Genomic DNA, 5,264 nt, shown 5'->3' with positions numbered 1-5,264 from the left:
CCTATCTCCTTTTTCATCCCAAATTTATAAAAAGATATATTTTGAGTATTACCCTAATTTAGGAAGATGATTTGTATTTTGTATGATTATTAGGGTTTTTATTGAATGACGAAGATACGAGCAATATGGCGTACGCCAATTATTCGAATAGTCGAGAGATAGTGAAGCGGAGGCTTACTATTCTCCTTTTCATCCAAAAAATATAATTAAATAATTAGATTTGAATTGATCATCTACTCGATTAATCAATAATCAAATAGGTCTCATTGTAAGAAAGCCCAAGAGTAAGCCATGCGAGGTTGATGGCGATGCATAAAAGCGATCGACTTACAAAGGTGTTTTTGAAAATGGGCTCGATATTAAATCGAGAATTTTATTTTATTTTCGAAATTGGTTTAAATGACTTTAAATCGATGAAATTTGAAACAACGTATCATGATCATGGTATGCCATACATGTGAACTCAAGGCTTTGTACAAATAGATAAATAAACACAAAACAATAGTGCACACAAACCTTCACAAAAATGAGTAATTATCTAAATTATATTTAAATAACAAACGATGATAATAATAATAAAATTAGTTAATTAAATAATAACAAATTATGTAACTAATATCATGTAATTAAAAAAAAAGAAATGCTAAAGTTTTAATTGAAAAAATCAAACTTCATTCAAACAAGACCAAGCACCTACTAAAGGAAAAGAAATGAGGATCCGACCCAAAACGAATGGGCCTCAAAGGCCTTAGAAGCCCACTTGGGCGTACAGCTGAATGGAGAGAGAAATGGGCTGAAACCCAAGAGAAAACAACATTGAATATGAGCGGGCCCTAAGGCCCGAACCCTCTTATCGTTATTTGAAACGGAAAGGCTAGGAACAAAGCAGGATTTTCGCTCAAGTTAGCTAGAAACAATCTCTAGTGTGCGGTGCAATAAATGAAGGGTGTCATTAAAGTAGTACTGGAAACGTCATGAATCTTTAGGGAATCTCAAACGGCTGTATGACTGATAATTAATATTTCCAGTAAATTTGGGGACTCACAAATCTAAGCAATTGCCAGCCTAACATTAAATGATAATTGAAAGAAACAGAGCAAATTCAGATTTTAAAAGGCAAAACGTTCCTCTCTCTCTCTCACAATCGCGCCTCTCTTTCTATCAACTTGTGAACTTCTTCTTGGAGAAACAAACATTGACTTCCAATTTTCCCTCTCTAAACCCACACGCATGAAATCCCTAACCTTTCAACATAAAATTTCCTACTGAAATTCAAATCCTAAATCGGAACCGTTATGAAAACAATCGTATGCTACAGATTCAACCATATCTTTCTAAATTCGTAATCAACCAAAGCGATAAACAGTTCTTTAATGGCATGGTGAAAAAAGTGTGTGTATCGTTCGAGAAAACGTGGGGATCGCAAAAAATAAATAAAGTTCGTCGAAAGACGGAGTTTTTGATTGGGATACCGGCGACGCGATCGACCTCGAGGTATATTATCTCTTCTTGTTTTCTTCCTTTGGTGTCGCTTTTCCTTTTAGCCTGGATCTTGTTCTGATTTTGGCGTTTGATGATGGCTCAGGTGGGGATTCCAGCAGCGTAACAGTACTCTCCTTCAGGGTCCTCTCTTCCAATGATTGGATGTCTCTTATATAGAGTGAAAATGGGTGGTCCTTGAATCATGAGCTAGCAGGGATGAAAGGAATCATTCCGTTAGAATTGGATTTCTCAGATATTTGGTGGGGACCAGGACGATTGTCACAGGTAATTCTTCTTTGTTTGTAGCGCCCTCTAAAGCATGTGCTCTCTTAAGGTTGTTTTTACTGCTAACAAAACTTTTACCACTTGGTTTTGCCATCCCTTGTGGTTATTTGTTTGGTTCCATTTATTACAACTTGCGTTGACTAAGAATTCTTTATTATTAAGGTGAACCAACTTTGGATGCTCATGAAGGACATAGATGCTTAACAGTGCCAATCTATGCTTTATCTCTCACGCAAATCCAAGCACCCTTGCTGTGAGGTCGTGATTTTAATTTTTTCTTATCTTTTTGATGTCATGGAACATATGCCAATATTTGCCTTTGTGTGGTTTGCTAGGTTGTATGACAGATGCTTTTGTTTTGTCTGATAATGAACTTCATGCATCTGAAACCAGCTTAAATGCACTTTCTGCACCTAAAGCCTTGTTTTTGTCAGGATGAAAGGTTGGAACTAGCTTCATGTGCTACTTTCTAACAGTCTCTTCATCAACAGAGGGCTCACTCCAGGTATACCGTACCAAACCATTTCTCCACTTGCTTTGTTCTCAGCAGATATATCAGTAGAAGACTTCCTTGCACCAATATATTCCCTTTCTCTGTTATTTCTTTGGTGCTAACTGCTATATTTCATGGTTCTGGTTTGAGCTTCTCTATGACTACTGCCGGCATTTGATGGTATTGATTCTAATCTTGGACTGTTAGGGACGTCGGGTTTAGCTTGGCATTTTGTTGCTGCAGGTTCTACAGGTGTTGCATCGTGTGACCTTGCAGTTTGGCACATCTGTTGCAGCCTTGCTGCTGCGTTCTGCATTGGAGTTTCGTTCTGCCGTTTTTCACTGAGCCATTGCCATTCTTCCTTTTCCTGTTTATTGGCAGTCTTATACTTTTCCAATAATTATGTGCACTGACTTGAGGATACCAAGTTGTAACCTTCAGAAGAACAAGCTACACTGCGGAACTTCTGTCTTCTAACGAGAGAGCAAGAGTTCGTGAAATCCACAGCAACCAAACTTTATGCGAATTGTATTCCAAAGTACTGCCATAGGTTCCTTTCAATGTAGTTATGCTTTGTAAAGAAATGTAAATTACTGAAGCGGGATCGATGGAACTTAGGATGTAACTTTAGCCTTGGGTTTTGAATGTATTTGAGAATAGTGGCTTGGAGTCACATGGTGAATGTATTTGGTTTAACATACTGTAATGAATTGTTGCATAGAATATGATGTGTAGGGTCTCTTGAATGGTTTGGTTTCAAATTTGTAATTGGATTTTGGTTGATGTAAATGAGTGGAATTTTTATGTGACTTTTGATAGGATGGATGAGTTGTATGGAATTTCTGAAAATTGAATTGTGATTGTGTGATTTTTTTTTAAAGGTGCATGGAATTGTTTTGTGAAGTGAACTATAAATTGAAAATGGTTATGGAATTGAAATGAATGTTTGGCTTATAATATAGGTTTGATAAGATGCTTTGTGGACAACGGATGATGAAAATTTGAGTTTATTTGGATTAAAAATACAATAAAATAAGAAATTGAATTGGATGATGGATTAAAAGTATAAAATTGGATTTTGGACCAAGCCTTGACTAGATATGTATATAAACTTAATGAACCACCAATCCTGAATCAAACAGGCATGATCAGCACTTGAATTTAATCACACTAGGTTTTAACAAACTTGTATGGCCGAACGATATGCATGTCATGCTGTACATATGATGCAAAAAAGAATGAAATCAATTCTATGAAAATTTAAATTTGCCCGGACAAAATTGGGGTATGACACGGTTACTGGGTAGAAGACCAATCAAAGAGAAAATCGATTAAGATGAACATATCAAGGATTATCTCTGAAAAGGGGGAAAAGGATTACATCTATCAGTTACTGGATAGAAGACCAAAGGAGAGAATATTCGTCACTGGTTAAAGTGAACATATCAAGGATAGACTCCGCACAGGGGAAAAGTAGGATTTACAACTACCGGTTACTGGGTAGAAAACCAACAAGAGAAGGAAACCCGTCATCCACTAAGATGAACATATCAAGGATTAACTCTCTGAGGAACAAAATAGGGATTACAACTACCTTTTTACTGGGTAGAATACCGAAAGCGAGAATATCTGTCACTGGTTAAAGTGAACATATCAAGGATAGACTCCTACGTGGGAAGAAAAGATATCTGTCATCAGCTAAGATGAACATATCAAGGATATACTTTCTGGGGAATAGATCCGTTGGGGATTCTAGTGAGGGGAAAACAAGGGGTACTTTTGCCGGGAATTAGGCAAGAAGTAACAAACTGCAAACTAAGAAGAATATTATCAGTTACTGGGTAATAGACTCTTAGGGGACCAAAATATCTATCTAGGTAAGAGATAGAAAGAAAACGGTCGATCAAAAGTCAACCCAATGAGGACATAACTCAAGAGGAGTAATTCCATCCAGAAAATTTGCTGGAGGGGAAACTGAAATAACAACCATCCATGAGGAAAGAAACTTAGTGGGGAAACATAGGAAGGTTAAAGTCTTTCTGCTTAAGGGGCTGACACTCTACAATTGAAGGAGGACAGACACTAGATTTGGTATGGGGATAAAGTACCATCACAACTGAGAATGAGAATCTCAAACAAATCATATATTAAGATGCAGGATATGTAATTATGAAATTATATGAATGTATATGTATATGTATATATGATGATTATGCTGACAAAACGATCACGAAGGATACAGAGGTGTCACAAATAAATTGAACCACCGGTACAATCCTTGGTCAATCCACAAAATATGGAGACAAACAGTCGGAGAACAGAGAGATGAACATCCCAAGGGCTCAACCCTAGCTGAGGACGGAGGAGATCTGCTGAGGACAGAACATCCACACTGTGGGGAATTTTAGGTCAACACCATAAAATTGGGAGACAACCCTATAGAGAAACAATCAACAAAAGTTGCTCAGGAACCAGGAGGAAACTCTGATTAGGAGCAAAGATACACGGCAATTGGTAGGGACACCAAATCGATCTACTGGGGAAAGATCAGACATCTCTGATGACGATCCACGTGCTGAGGAAATACGAACTCCGCTGGGGAAGGCCGAAACTTTGTTGGAGACAAGAGCATGCCGCAAAGTATTTGAATCAACCAACTCAGTTGGGGATAAAGAAAGAAGCTCTATCGGGGATCAAACACTCCGCCGAGTAACCGAATCAACACTGATGTCTAGGGATACCCGAAGGGTTAACTGCTTGGGGAACCTCTGATGCTTCGCACTTAAGGACTTGTTATCCATTGAAATGCTGTTGATATTCTTTTTACTTGCTCTGGAAAAATTCTTGCTTTTATATTTTAAAGAAAACTTGATTTTGATTTAAAAATTAATTTCAAAATGATCATAATAAAATTTAAAACTATTGGCTGAAGTAAATAAGAGTAGAAACAATTGGATAAAAGCTCAACTTTATTTAATAGAATGGTAGTCTGTAAATGACAAGA

At 37.2% G+C, this 5,264-nt stretch overlaps 1 long non-coding RNA gene across 1 annotated transcript; it reads left to right on the top strand.

Annotated features, from left to right (window-relative positions):
* Window positions 1-911: 911 nt before the first annotated feature.
* LOC127097462 (uncharacterized) lies at window positions 912-3,078 on the top strand. Its single transcript, XR_007793043.1, has 4 exons — window positions 912-1,494; window positions 1,586-1,767; window positions 1,930-2,025; window positions 2,103-3,078. It is a non-coding gene; the product is annotated as an uncharacterized LOC127097462 (long non-coding RNA).
* The last annotated feature ends 2,186 nt before the right edge of the window (window positions 3,079-5,264 follow it).

Source organism: Lathyrus oleraceus, chromosome 6 (assembly GCF_024323335.1).
Source record: "Lathyrus oleraceus cultivar Zhongwan6 chromosome 6, CAAS_Psat_ZW6_1.0, whole genome shotgun sequence".
Taxonomy (NCBI): Eukaryota; Viridiplantae; Streptophyta; class Magnoliopsida; order Fabales; family Fabaceae; genus Lathyrus; species Lathyrus oleraceus.
The sequence above is the reverse complement of the archived record's forward strand: the minus strand, read 5'-3'. Positions and strand labels throughout refer to the sequence as shown.